The sequence below is a fragment of the Saccopteryx leptura genome, chromosome 3 (assembly GCF_036850995.1).
Source record: "Saccopteryx leptura isolate mSacLep1 chromosome 3, mSacLep1_pri_phased_curated, whole genome shotgun sequence".
Taxonomy (NCBI): Eukaryota; Metazoa; Chordata; class Mammalia; order Chiroptera; family Emballonuridae; genus Saccopteryx; species Saccopteryx leptura.
This window is the reverse complement of record NC_089505.1, coordinates 343,549,360-343,563,605: the sequence shown is the minus strand read 5'-3', so window position 1 is coordinate 343,563,605 and position 14,246 is coordinate 343,549,360. Positions and strand designations below refer to the sequence as shown.

At 39.2% G+C, this 14,246-nt stretch overlaps 1 protein-coding gene and 1 non-coding gene across 2 annotated transcripts in view; both read right to left on the bottom strand.

Annotated features, from left to right (window-relative positions):
* Positions 1-14,246, bottom strand: part of OXR1 (oxidation resistance 1) — a 507,670-nt gene that overhangs the window by 114,658 nt on the left and 378,766 nt on the right. The window lies entirely within an intron of this gene.
* On the bottom strand, positions 13,248-13,380 carry LOC136401579 (small nucleolar RNA SNORA41). Its single transcript, XR_010750604.1, has one exon. It is a non-coding gene; the product is annotated as a small nucleolar RNA SNORA41 (small nucleolar RNA).

Genomic DNA, 14,246 nt, shown 5'->3' with positions numbered 1-14,246 from the left:
TGCTATATTCTTCAATTTCATTTCAACCCCATTTTTGAAATTTGAATTATTCATCTAACTATAGTTTTCTGGCAGATGTCCTATTTTCTGGGTAGAAACTAGTTAGCTGCCACCAAACCTGATCATTCTTTTTCTTGGGGACACTACATTTGTCAGTTTTCTTTTCAAATGGGGTACCCAAGTGACTGATTTCTAGCCAACAGAATGAATATAAGAGATGTGTGCTACTTTCAAACCTGGCCCACAAGTGCATCCCATTGGTGACTCTCCATGGTCTTTTCCTTTCCACATCTTGGAAAAGATGAGCAAGAAGATCTGAGAAGCCATTAAAGATGACAGAGCCACAAGCTAAAAGAAGCCCCGGCCAATTAGCTCAGTGGAAGTCCTGGGTTTGATTCCCAGTCAGGGCACACAGGAGAAGCAACCATCTGCTTCTCTATCCCTCCCCCTCCTTTTCTTTCTCTCTCCCCCGCCCACAGCCATGGCTTGATTGATTCGAGTGAGTTGGCCCTGGGCACTGATGATAGCTCCATGGCCCTACCTCAGGCACTAAAATAACTCAGTTGCTGAGCAACAGAGCAATACCCCAGATTGGAAGAGCACTGCCCCCTACTGGGCTTGCCAGGTGGATGCCAGTCAGGACACATGCAGGAGTCTGTCTGTGCCTCCCCTCCTTTCACTAAATTAAAAAAAAAAAAAAGAACCCCTTTGGGATACACACACACAAACACACACACACAACATACACACACACACACACACGTTAAAGCTCTTTTGTATAATGATATTCTTAAAAATTTTAGTTATATTTATTAATTCTTTTGACCATTAAACTTTGCATCAATTTTGCATCATGCTTCTTCTCAAATCCATCTACAGTTATAAGTGCATTTTAGATATTTTGCAATGTTGTGTTTATAATAATTTTAACAGTTGCAACAAGTTTAGGAAAAACAACAAATTATTCTAACTACAATTATCTAGTCAAGGATTATAATATCATGCTGTAGCGGGACAACCTGAGGGATAGAAGGTGTGGAGTATGTTTGCAGAATGCCGAAAGATTGTGATTGGGCTACCAGGGTTTGTTTGAGGTTTAATAAAAAATACAGAGAATTGTATGTAGAGGCTGCTCTACGGAGGGAACAGAGATACTAGATGTCTGGGCCTCTACTAGGAAGAATAAGGAAGAAGAAGAGAAAACAATTTAGCTATATACAAAATTAAAAACCACACACATTTATCAACACAGCGTCCTATAACTAGGGAGCCTCTCAGTCATAACCTAAATTAAAGAACAGCACCTGAGTGTCAGCAACTCTGATTCAGAGTCAGAATGAAAATTTCCTCACAATCCTATTACTCATTTATTTTTCCTAATACATATTTGTCTAATGGGAAATTTTAAATGTTCTGGTTTATTCCATAAAATCCAAACCAACTGACCTAAATATAGTACCATTTCAGAAAAACCACCTGTGGTTAAAAGGGGGGAGATATCTGCAAGCAAACGCTTGCTAATCCACTGACTCACTCTGTAAACACGGGGCACCGACTAAACCAGTCAGGCGCAGTCAGGCGTCGGTGGTTCATCTGTGAACAGCATGTCTCCGTCTGGAGATGCTGCCTGAGTTTATTAGTCTTTAAGAACCATTCTCAGGTTTCTATAGGAAGGAGCCAGAAAATATAAAACATTAACACAGCTACTGCCACTTAATAAGCTACCAAAGTGCTTGGTTTTTCTTTTTAATGGCTAGGGAATCTCTTGTGCTTCCTTTTCCAGAAACAAAAAATGATATGCTTTGTAGTAGGCAAGTACATTAAGGGTTTAAGTGATGTTGAAAGGAATGCCTTTGTATATGACAAATACACACCAGCTTAAAGGACTTCCTATTGATCACATAATATCAAAAGGCTTTAGTCTGCACTTACCAGCAGAGACTCTCCCAGAGTCAGACCAGTACGGGACTCTCTACTACAGGATCTGGAGGAGGAGGTAGCTGAGCATTCCCTCCACCAGTCAGTCCTGCCAGTGAACTGCCAGAGAAGGACGCCATGAGGAGTGGAAAACAGGGCTAGAACAGGGGCACCTTCAACCGCTTTTTCTTTGTTTAAAGCACAATGAAAGTGCTAAATCTAAGCTCAATGGCCCACAATATTTTCAAAGAATAATAAATACTATTGAATACATTTTGAGAAATGGGGCTTGCCAGGTTTTTTAAGTCTTCTGTCTTTATTGGGACTGTATAAAAAATTGCTCCAGACCAATGAATATGTCATATTTTAAAAATCCTTTGCAGGAAGAGTCTCTGGTATTCTGTTAAATGATTAAGGTAAGGTTGGCCCTGGGTGGGTGGTTCATTGGATAGAGCCCCGAGGTCACAGGTTTAATCCCTGGTTGGGGCAAACATGAGAAGCAACCAATGAGTACATGACTAAATGCAACAACTAAATAGAACAACAGTTTATGCTTCTCTCTCTCCCCTGCCTCTTCCTGTCTCTCTCTCTCAAATCAATGGAAAGAAATGTTTTTAAATGATTAAGCCTTTTTTTTTTTACTGTAAGAAAATTCTTTCTTTAGTTATTTCTAAAATTTCTAGACCATAAGCCCATTTCTTTTAATATTTAAAATATTATAAAAAATTCTCACATACTCAAAAATAGACAGAATAGCATGACCTGACATACAGATTTAAAATTTTCAAGATTTTGCCACATATGCATCACTTATTGCTATTTTTCTTTGCCAAAACATTTGAAAGCAAATCCAATATATATTAGTTTACCCCTATAAGCTTCATTCAGTATGCATGCCTACATTTTAAAAGATTTGGACAGTCCTCATTAGCCGTTGGGTGCCATTATCACACCTAGTAAAATCAACACTCATTCCTTTGTAGAATCCAAGACACACTCCATGCCTAATCTCCCTAGTAGGTAAAAATGTCTTTTTACAGTTGGCTTGTTGAATCATGATCCAAACAAGATCTACATATTACATTGGTTAAGTCTCTAGGCATCTAGACCAGTGTTTCTCTAACTCCAATGTGCAAATGAATCATTTAGGAATGTTAACATTCAGTAGGGTCTGTCTGGCACAGGACCTGAAATATTGCATGTCTAACACCTCCCAGGTGGTGCCAACATTGCCTGACTCAAAGTGGGCCACACTTGCAGCAGTAAGATCCTAACAATGACCTCTCTGGTTTTTGTTTATTTTATGTATTTATTTTTAGTGAGAGAGAGAGAGAGAGAGAGAGAGAGAGAGAGAAAGAGATGGGGGGCAGGCAGACAAGAAGGGAGAGAGATGAGAAGCATCAACTCATAGTTGTAGCACCTTAGTTGTTCACTGTCTGCTTTCTCATACGTGCCTTGACCTGGGGCTTCTAGCTGAGCCAGTGACCCCTTGCTCAAGCTAGTGACCTTTGGGCTCAAGCTAGAGATGCTTGGAGTCATGTCTATGATACCACACTCAAAGCAGTGACCACACACTCAAACTGTTGAGCCTGTGCTCAAGCTAGATGAGCCTGCGCTTAAGCTGGCGACCTCAGGATTTCCAACTTAGATCCTTAATGTTTCAGGCCGAAGTTCTATCAACTGTGCCACTGCCCGGTCAGGCTATTTGTTTCTTTTTTGCATGCCATTGGCTTATTGCAGAATCAGTCAATGGTCCTGAGCTGTGTCCCATGGTCTGGATTTCCATGTTGGTTTCTGTGTGATATTATTTAATTTGTTCTTCCATTACCCTTACTTTCTCTAAATATGTTAGCATGAAAAACGTGAATAGAGTTAACTTTACCTTTTTGGTAGGAATCTCTTAAGGAGTATTCTGTGATTCAAATAACAGTCAATATGTATGACTATCATTGGCATTATGGTGACTGTAATGTTAAAGAGCTGGAACTAGATCTAGAGCTAGATTCTAGAGCTAAATCTAGAATCAGATTTCTATGATTTAATTTCTACCTTCATCAATTACTACTTATATGACCTGGATAAGTTAATTTCCCCAAGCTTCAGTTTTCTCATTTGTAAAATGGGTATAATAATAATATCAATTTTATAGAGTAACTGTGAAGAGTGGCACATGACAAGTGTTCAATAAATGTAAGCTATTACTGTTATTCATTTTATAATCTTTCCCTCTAAATTAAAATATTTTAGTTTCTGGGACTTTTCTTCTAAGTCCTTAAACTAACTTTTTAGCTCTGTTCATTGTAGGGAGTGTGTCATCCACTCATGTAAACCCTATATAAATTACATGGCCTTTCTGTGTGTTATAATTAATAAAGACATGTTTTGATATGAAGACAGGTTTAGTCAGAGAGTAAATTTTCAAGATATTACTGAAGTTGAGCTGATGAAGCACTTTAATATTTTCTTATCTTTTTAAAATAAGAGTCTGAAGTTTGGAGAGAGTCGCCAAATTAAACTTGATACTTTGAGAAATCTCAGAGTCTAGCCCTGGTGAGATAGCTCGGTTGGTTAGAACATCATCCCAAAGCACAGAGGTTGCCGGATTGATCCACAGTCAGGACACATACAGGAACAGATCAATGTTCCTGTTTCTCCCCCTCTTCTCTCTTCACTAAAATCAGTAAGAAAATTTTTTTTAAAAAAAGCAATCTAAGAGTCTAGGGAAGGAAGTCTAGGACACTGCACTAGCATAATACATTCTGAATTTATTTTATGACTGTATGAACATAGCACATGGTTTATATCAGGGGTCTCAAACTCAACTCAGCATGTGGGCCACAGAGCAAGATCACAGCCATTCGGTGGGCCGCACTAGGTCTACAAAAGGCAACTGTTATGCAACACTTTTCTCACTGCAGTTGAAAACAAAAAAAAATCAGTACAACAAGCACAATCGTACATGCAGTTTACTCAGTGTCACAAAAGGACCAGAAACTGTAGTTCGCATCACAACTGCTGTTAACTAAGCTAATATCTAGCTAGGATGCTAGAGAAATGAAAAATACAAGTAGGCCCCTAGGCTTACTTAATTTTATCCAAAATATTTTGAACTTCGTGGATTAGTCTGCGGGCCGCACAAAATTGTTCGGTGGGCCGCATGCGGCCCGCAGGCCATGAGTTTGAGACCCCTGGTTTATATGGACGTGAGCTCTGCTATTGTAAGTTGAAGCCATGGCTTGTACAGCACTCCTTTCCTCATAACAAATTCTGTCCGCACAGAGTAACTTAGAGCCATTTTTCATAACAACAAACCTGGCCCAGATGATCAGGACGAAAAAGGCATTAGGTAACGATCCCAATCTTTTCTACACTTTGCTCTCTTTTTCTTTCATTTTGGAGCTTGATTCTAACATCTGAAAACATAAGGGAGGTCAGGTGATAGGCACCTGGTCACTGAGTGAGTTAGTGCTCTGTCCCAGGAACAGAGCTTAAATCTTCAGACTGCTAGCCCTAAGTACTGCCACGTCCCCTGAAGACTCTGGTGAAATAAAGGATGTTTCATTTGGCAAAGTAAATCATTGTTATTGCCAGTGCCTGTATCCTGTTTTTCCTTGTTTGGTTAAATAATAATTTTAAACTCACAGATGCATATGTTCTATTGATTAGTATGTAATGTTCTCTCAAGAATACCAACACAGAAATACTCCTGGAATTTACATTATCCCTAAAACATAGATCATGTGTGCTCACATATATCAGTACAAAAGCATCATTGTTCTGTATGAAAAAGATGGTAAACATTATTTTCAACAAATTGCTTTTATAATTATTAACTTGCACAGCATGATCCTCCACCCCCAGGTGAGATTCAATAACTCTAAGCTCTAAGCAGATTTGGTACCCTCTGTGAAAATGGTAATATTGTTTAGCAAAATAACAGTCCACATGATCTAAATATAGTATGCTGTATCTACAGTACAATCCATATCTCCAGGGAGTGAAACAATTGCCTCTGTCTATAACTTTGTAGGTGAGCCTTAAAATCGCACCTACTTCACCTCCTTTGTCCTCTCTTTGCACTGGGAAATGGTGGCTTCTCTATCTCTGCAGAGGCAAAAGTCAGCTAATACCTGGTTTAGGTCCTTGCACTGCTGCCTGCCAGGTATGCAACAGCACACAAGTCCTTGAGCCTCCTTTACGACAAGGGGATAATGCTACTCTTTTACCCATAAGTTTGTTGCAGAGAGTAATGCCATGTATGTAAACATGAACTTAACTCATAGAATCTTGGAACTGCAAAGGACCATCCCAAGGTGAATCTACCTCGTCATTTTTCAGCTAAGAAACTGAGGTGCAGGAATGGTAAATGCTGTGCCCAAGACCATTAAACCTGTGAGTCATACACTTGCGGCTAGAAACCAAGTCATTTGCTTGAATGTGCTTGGTTTTATTAAAAACATTTTTTTTTTCACCCAATAGAAGGAACATAAAGACTATCATAGAATGATCTGAAAGAGGAAGTAGACTTTTTATAAGTAACATGACACCAGATGAGGAAACAGGAAGGTACAAGGAAAAATATTTATTAGAGAGCTTAATAGCATGCCAAACATACATTAAAACATAAATAACTTTTTTTTCCCCCAGAGTCAGAGAGAGTCAGAGAGAGGGATAGATAGGGACACACAGACAGGAACGAAGAGAGATGAGAAGCATCAATCATCAGTTTTTCGTTGCAACACCTTAGTTGTTCATTGATTGCTTTCTCATATGTGCCTTGACCGTGGGCCTTCAGCAGACCAAGTAACACTTTGCGCAAGCCAGTGACCTTGGGTCCAAGCTGGTGAGCTTTGCTCAAACCAGATGAGCCGCACTCAAGCTGTCAACTTCGGGGTCTCGAACCTGGGTCTTCTGTATCCCAGTCCAATGATCTACCCACTGCGCCACCGCCTGGTCAGGCTAAATAACTTATAATTACCTGATTGTATTATACAACCAAAATATCTACTAAGGACATTTTTTAAATGTGCAGAGAATGATCAAAAACACATTCCTTGTCTTCCCTGTTTCTAGCACTCTCTGAACTCTGGAACTTGGCACTCTTCACAGTGAGTAACAAATCACGGCTGTATCCTATGTTGTTACCTGTGCTGGGTAATGGGGAAGGGCGTGTGAGAGAAATATCAACTGGTTGTTCCACTTATTTATACATGCATTGGTTGATTCTTGTATGTGCCTTGACCCAGGATTGAACCACAATCTTGGTATATTGGAACGACTCTCTAACCCACTGAGATACCCAGCCAGGGCTCCTGTAATTTTGAATACTAAAAACAACCAGTGTTACACCATTTGTTTTACATAAAAAAATTCAACCTCTCACCTCCACAACTTGATATGAAAAAAAAAAAATTTCCTAATCCACACTAGGGATTTTCAGATAAAAATATTTTTAATCTCTTATCCTTATAACAGACATATCTGACCCAACTATATTTTAAGGTTAAGTTTTTATTGTCCATTGGTATATTTTTTAAGTGCCCAACATGATCTTTTAGATCATTTTTGCTTTTTGATTCTCACTCACATCCAGACAGTGGAAAGGTATGCATTTGAGTCTCCTTCAAATACATACAACCCCTTCCTTCCCATTACCTTCATATTAAAAATACCTTGTGTTTATATACTACTTTTACATTTTCAATTTGCTAAGACCCTCCTTTAATTTCCCCTAATCAATGCTGGAGTAGGTGGGTGCCAGGAAGTTATGATAGAACAAATATTTATAACTACTTTATAAATAAGAAAATGAGAAACTGGCAGAGCAAATAACTCTTCTAAGGTTATATATAGTTACTTAGCGATTTTAGCAAGAGACTGCTAACTACCTAATATTCATTCTTCTTATCTTCCTTCCTGAATCTATTTGGAATGACAATGTATTTAGCAAAAAACTAATACTTCACCTTCTTTGTCTGTGTAGACCTGTGACACAGTCCTAGACACTTAGATATGAGCAGAAGTCTGTTAAAGGTTTCACAGAAAAGTTTTTGCTTCATTGATACAGGTGCCATTCCTTCTCTGCCTCCATCTTCCTCCTATCTGGAAGATGGATGTGATGGCAAGAGCTACAGTAGCTCTCTTAGAACCATGAGGACAAAGCCAAGAAAAATTTAAAGATACCTCAGCCTTGAAATCTTGATCCTATGGATACAGCATACTATATTTAGATCACGTGGACTGTTATTTTGCTAAACAATATTACCATTTTCACAGAGGGTACCAAGTCTGCTTAGAGCTTAGAGTTATTGAATCTCACCTAGGGGTGGAGGATCCTGCCATGCAAGTTAACAATTAAAAAAGTAGTTTATTGAAAATAATGTTTACCATCTTTTTCATACAGAATAATGATTTTGTACTGATATATGTGAGCAGCACACATGATCTATGTTTTAGGGATAATGTAAATTCCAGGAGTATTTCTGTGTTGGTATTCTAGAGAGAACATCACATACTAATCAATAGAACATATGCATCTATGAGTTTAAAATTATTATTTAACCAAACAAGGAAAAATAAGATACGGGCACTGGCAATAACAATGATTTACTTTGCCAAATGAAACATCCTTTATTTCACCAGAGTCTTCAGGGGACATGGCAGTACTTAGGTGTCTAGAACCCTGGGCTAGCAGTCTGAAGATTTAAGCTCTGTTCCTGGGACAGAGCACTAACTCACTCAGTGACCATGTGCCTATCACCTGACCTCTCTTAAGTTTTCAGATGTTAGAATTTAGGAATATTTCCGAATTCTCTAATGCTGTAGCTGTTGGTATAACTATGTTTAGAAATTTAAAAAGGATCAGGGTAGAGAAAACCCTAAAACTTGAGCCTTAGACAACTTAGCATGAGGAATAAGTAGTATTTTTGAAGAGGCTCTAAATTTAATTTCACTATTTCTAAATGTTACCTCTGCTCCTTCAACCCTGTCTCTTTCTCATGTGGTAGGAAGACTTCCTCAGATTTACAGAGGGAAAAGAGGAAGGAAGTAAAAGAGGGTTGTCTTCTCTTCATCTCTTCCTATCTCTGTTTCATAATGATCTGGCTGAATGTTACTTGAGAGTTAGTGCAGTTGCATATTAAGTGGAAGGAAGAATTTCTCATTTTTGAGAAAAGGGAAAGGCCCAAAGATTTCAAAATCCTCTTCAGAGCTTGCCTCACACCGTCACTGGTTCAACGATCGCTGAGTTCTGCACATTCTGCTCAGCTCCCAGGACACAAACACAGCAAAGATACGGTGCCTGCCCTCCAAAAACTGCCAATAGGCCAGACGCAGGAGATAGTGAAACAAAGTTTTACATGACTGTATGGTGAGTGCAAAGATGAAAGAGGACAGCGTAGAGGAGACAGGCATCTAGAACGAGTCAGAGAAGTGGTTTATCAGTCCACCTTCCTGGGCAATGGAAGCAAGAACAAAAAGGTCATTTTCACATACTGTATGTTTTATAGTAATGGGTTTTAAAAATGAATATTTAATCAAACTGAATTGTACAGCAGGCAAAGTGCCAGGCAGCAGTAAAATCTATAAAAGCATCAGTTTTGGAGTTGGATAGATAAAATTACAACTCCATTTCTGTCTATAGGTATGACCTTGGGCAAGTTGCCTGACCTCTCAAAATGTTTCTTCATTTAGAGAATGGAGATTATATCTACTCCTCATGGGTTGTATGAAGAATAAATCAGAGAATACACATAAGTACCTACCTCAGTCCTTGGCATCTAGTAAGATGGTATGCGTTCAATAAACCCCAGTAATTATTTAGTACGCTATATACATTTTTCTCATTGAGCTCTTGCAATAATCCAATGGACAGGTGTTCCTAAAATCAGGTCTATGTGAAGAGTTTAAAAGCATAGGAGCCCTGGCCAGTTAGCTCAGTTGGTTAGAGCATCGTCCCGAAGCACAGAGGTTGCCGGTTCGATCCCTGGTCCGGGCACATGCAGGAACAGATTGATGTTCCTGTCTCTCTCTCTCTCCCTTCTTCTCTCTCTAAAATCAATAAATAAACATTTAAAAAAAAAAAAAGCACGGGAGATGCTAAAAAGATAGGTTCCAAACCATGAAAGGTTCTATGTGTCATATTTGGAATGCATGCAGTGGGTAATGGAAAATCTTTAAGGATTTTTAAGAAAACCAATGGAATGTATGTTTTAGAAAGATCATTAAGTATGGATAATGGGTTGCAAGGTCAGGGAGAAAGAGCAGGATAGCATTTAGGAATACCTTGTAGTAAGTCACTCTGGGCAACACCAGCATGGGAAATCCTAACTGCAATACTGCAAACCTTCAAAAGGGATGGTTGGCCAATCCTTGTGCCTCCAACCTCGACCTCCTCCTCTATCTCATCATGGCAAAAGCTTTCGGACTTGCCTAAATGCTAACACTTTCAGCTATGAATTGCACCAGCACTGGCAATCTTTTCAGACTGGTTTTTTTTGTTACTAAAGTGGCATGAGGTGTTTTTTTTTTATATATATATATAATTTTATTTTTTTAATGGGGTGACATCAATAAATCAGGATGCATATATTCAAAGAAAACATGTCCAGGTTATCTTGTCATTCAATTATGTTGCATACCCATCACCCAAAGTCAGATTGTCCTCTGTCACCTTCTATTTAGTTTTCTTTGTGCCCCTCCCCCTCCCATTTCCCTCTTCCTCTTCCCCCTCCCCCCGTAACCACCACACTCTTATCAATGTCTCTTAGTCTCACTTTTATATCCCACCTACGTATGGAATAATGCAGTTCTTGTTTTTTTCTGATTTACTTATTTCACTCCGTATAATGTTATCAAGATCCCACCATTTTGTGGTAAATGATCGATGTCATCATTTCTTATGGCTGAGTAGTATTCCATAGTGTATATGTGCCACATCTTCTTTATCCAGTCATCTATTGATGGGCTTTTCGGTTGTTTCCATGTCCTGGCCACTGTGAACAATGCTGCAATGAACATGGGGCTGCATGTGTCTTTACGTATCAATGTTTCTGAGTTTTTGGGATATATACCCAGTAGAGGGATTGCTGGGTCATAAGGTAGTTCTATTTTCAGTTTTTTGAGGAACCACCATACTTTCTTCCATAATGGTTGTACTACTTTACATTCCCACCAATAGTGTATGAGGGTTCCTTTTTCTCCACAGCCTCTCCAACATTTGCTATTACCTGTCTTGCTAATAACAGCTAATCGAACAGGTGTGAGGTGGTATCTCATTGCCGTTTTGATTTGCATTTCTCTAATAGCTAAAGAAGATGAGCATCTTTTCATATATCTGTTGGCCATTTGTATTTCTTCCTGGGAGAAGTGTCTATTCATATCCTCTTCCCATTTTTTTATTGGATTGTTTGTTTGTTTGTTGTTGAGTTTTATGAGTTCTTTGTATATTTTGGATATTAGGCCCTTATCTGAGCTGTTGTTTGAAAATATCATTTCCCATTTAGTTGGCTTTCTGTTTATTTTGTTATCAGTTTCTCTTGCATTTCTCTAATAACTAAAGAAGCAAGAGGTGAAGGAGCAGATGGGCGCTTCTACTGTGTGCCCTGACCCAGAATGGAATCCTAGATATCCACACTCCAGGTGGATGCTCGACCACTGAGCTAACCAGCCAGAGCCTTAAAAGGTTTTTTAAAGGAGGAACATCTAGTTAACTGCATAACCCTGACTTGACTCTAATAAGTGGGCTTGATAACTTCATCCCTGAGATATATCTATTATCTCTAGATTGTGTTTAGAAATTATTTCCTTTTGCCCCTTGTAAGAATTTACAACACACACACACACACACACACACACACACACACACACACACACACAAATAAAACCTGAAACTGAGCAACATAGTACTTCTTAGTGAAATAATTATTTTATCCTCAAAATTATAGATAAATATTTTAAAAGGTAAGAAACTAAAAGAGCCTGACCAGGCAGTGGCTCAGTGGGTAGAGCGTCAGACTGGGATGCGAAGGACCCATGTTCAAGAGCCCGCGGTCTCCAGCTTGAGCATGTGCTCACTGCGTTTGAGCAAAGCTCACCAGCTTGAGCCCAAGGTTGCTGGCTCGAGCAAGGGGTCACCCAGTCTGTTGTAGCCCCCCAGTCAAGGCACATATGAGAAATCAATCAATGAACAACTAAGGAACTGCAACGAAGAATTGATGTTTCTCATCTCTCTCCTTTCCTGTCTATCTGTCCCTATCTGTCTCTCTCTCTGACTCTTTCTGTCTCTACCACAAAAAAAAAAAAACCTCAAAAAGAAAATTTCAAGCATATAGAAAAGGTATGCATTAAATATAACTGAAATTATAGTAATAAATTATAACAAATAATTGAATATTCTTTTATGATAAAGTAAGCATATAAAAATAGAAGAATATAGCCCAACTTTTTGAATATTTAAGTTCACACATGACATCATTTCCATAAGTTAGGGGAAAATAATTGATCGTATAGTGCAGAAATAACCATGGTGACTTAGGGGGCTCAGACGAAGTGCCTCAGCTATCATTGCCCTGGTTCAGGCTGTCAGCCTCTTTCACTGTGTCCTGTTCTCCTCAAATTCATGTTCCAGAGTGAATTACTTAAAACTTCGATCTGATGGAGAACAATATAAGATGCATAAACTAGCCATGCAGTAGAATTAATAATGTGGCTGAACTGTGTAGATTCTTGATCCACACTCATGTGCTGCTAGAGTGCACTGAGGTTACCTTTTTAAAAATTTATTGTAGAGGCCCTGGCCGGTTGGCTCAGTGGTAGAGCGTCGGCCTGGCGTGTAGGAATCCCGGGTTCGATTCCCGGCCAGGGCACACAGGAGAGGCGCCCATTTGCTTCTACACCCCTCCCCCTCTCCTTCCTCTCTGTCTCTCTCTTCCCCTCCTGCAGCGAGGCTCCATTGGAGCAAAGATGGCCCGGGCACTGGGGATGGTTCTGTGGCCTCTGCCTCAGGCGCTAGAATGGCTCTGGACGCAACAGAGCGACGCCCCAGAGGGGCAAAGCACGCCCCCTGGTGGGCATGCCAAGTGGATCCCGGTCGGGCGCATGCGGGAGTCTGACTGCCTGCCCGTTTCCAGCTTTGGAAAAATGAAAAGAAAAAAAAAAAGATTATTGTAGAATTCTCTGTTTTTCTTTTTTGAGCAATGATGAGCCTTAGTTACACTGAAACCACAGATTCATTTCAATTCTGGCTAAAAGACAGTTTTGATAAAGAATGGGGAATCAGAACGTGTGTGTGCGTGTGCACCCTCCCTGCTTTTTAGCCCTCTTTTTTTCCCTTGTTTTTGTCACATATATGTCCACTTTCCATTTTGCTAAGAAAGAGGTCTTTAACCACGTAACAATTTCTTTCCCACAGAGGAATGCCACAACTGCCACCATCAGAACAGCTGCAGACCAGTAGCTGTGGAATTAGCCCTCTTTAAGCAAGCTTTGTTACATTTAGATACTGTAGTTTACTTATCTATGAAATAGAAACATTAGCTCTGCCTACTTAACAGGGCTTTTTATGGAACTTCAAGTAAAATGAAAATGTATGTCGAAGGTTTTTACAGATTATGTGGTACAGATCTCTACCTGGCTAGCCATTGTCCTGAATCCTTGTATAGCTTCTCCTCATCAGGGTGTCAGCTCTAATGGCATCTTCCTTCTCAGACAGGCCCACACCATTACCCAAGCTAATTACACTCCTACCCCACCACACTCCAGTCTCTTGTGATCATGTTACCCCTTTCTTTTTAGCATTTATTATCTAAATATCTTATTTTTTAAAATGGCTTTATGGATGGATGGAACTACTACTATGTAAAGTCACAGTGTACTCTTTAGAAAGGGTCTGAGTATTCTAAGCAGTCTGTCACTAAGCTAGACTGGACTGCCAACACTTTGGATGACAGTCAGGAAGTTGATAGTGACCTTGTCATGTCAGAGCAATGATCAGCTGGAAATCTTACTTTTCAGAAGAACCAGGTAGGTAAGGAAATACCTGTGAAGATGAAAAGCACTCATCAGACTCAGGAGAAATGACTTTTTTTTTGCTTTGCCAATAAGTGTTGCGGTTGGCCAAATATTTTAGCAAAAAAAAAAAAAAAAAAAGACTGAGGTAACCTGGAAAACATGAAACTGACAATTTTCCATATAATGTATTTGGCTAAGCAATTATATTCTTTTAAAAATTAAATTCAATACATATTTACACATCCTTTAGATAACTGATGTCTGTAACTTTTATTCTGTAACATATGAAATGCTATTTTAAAATATGATCTCTCACTTAT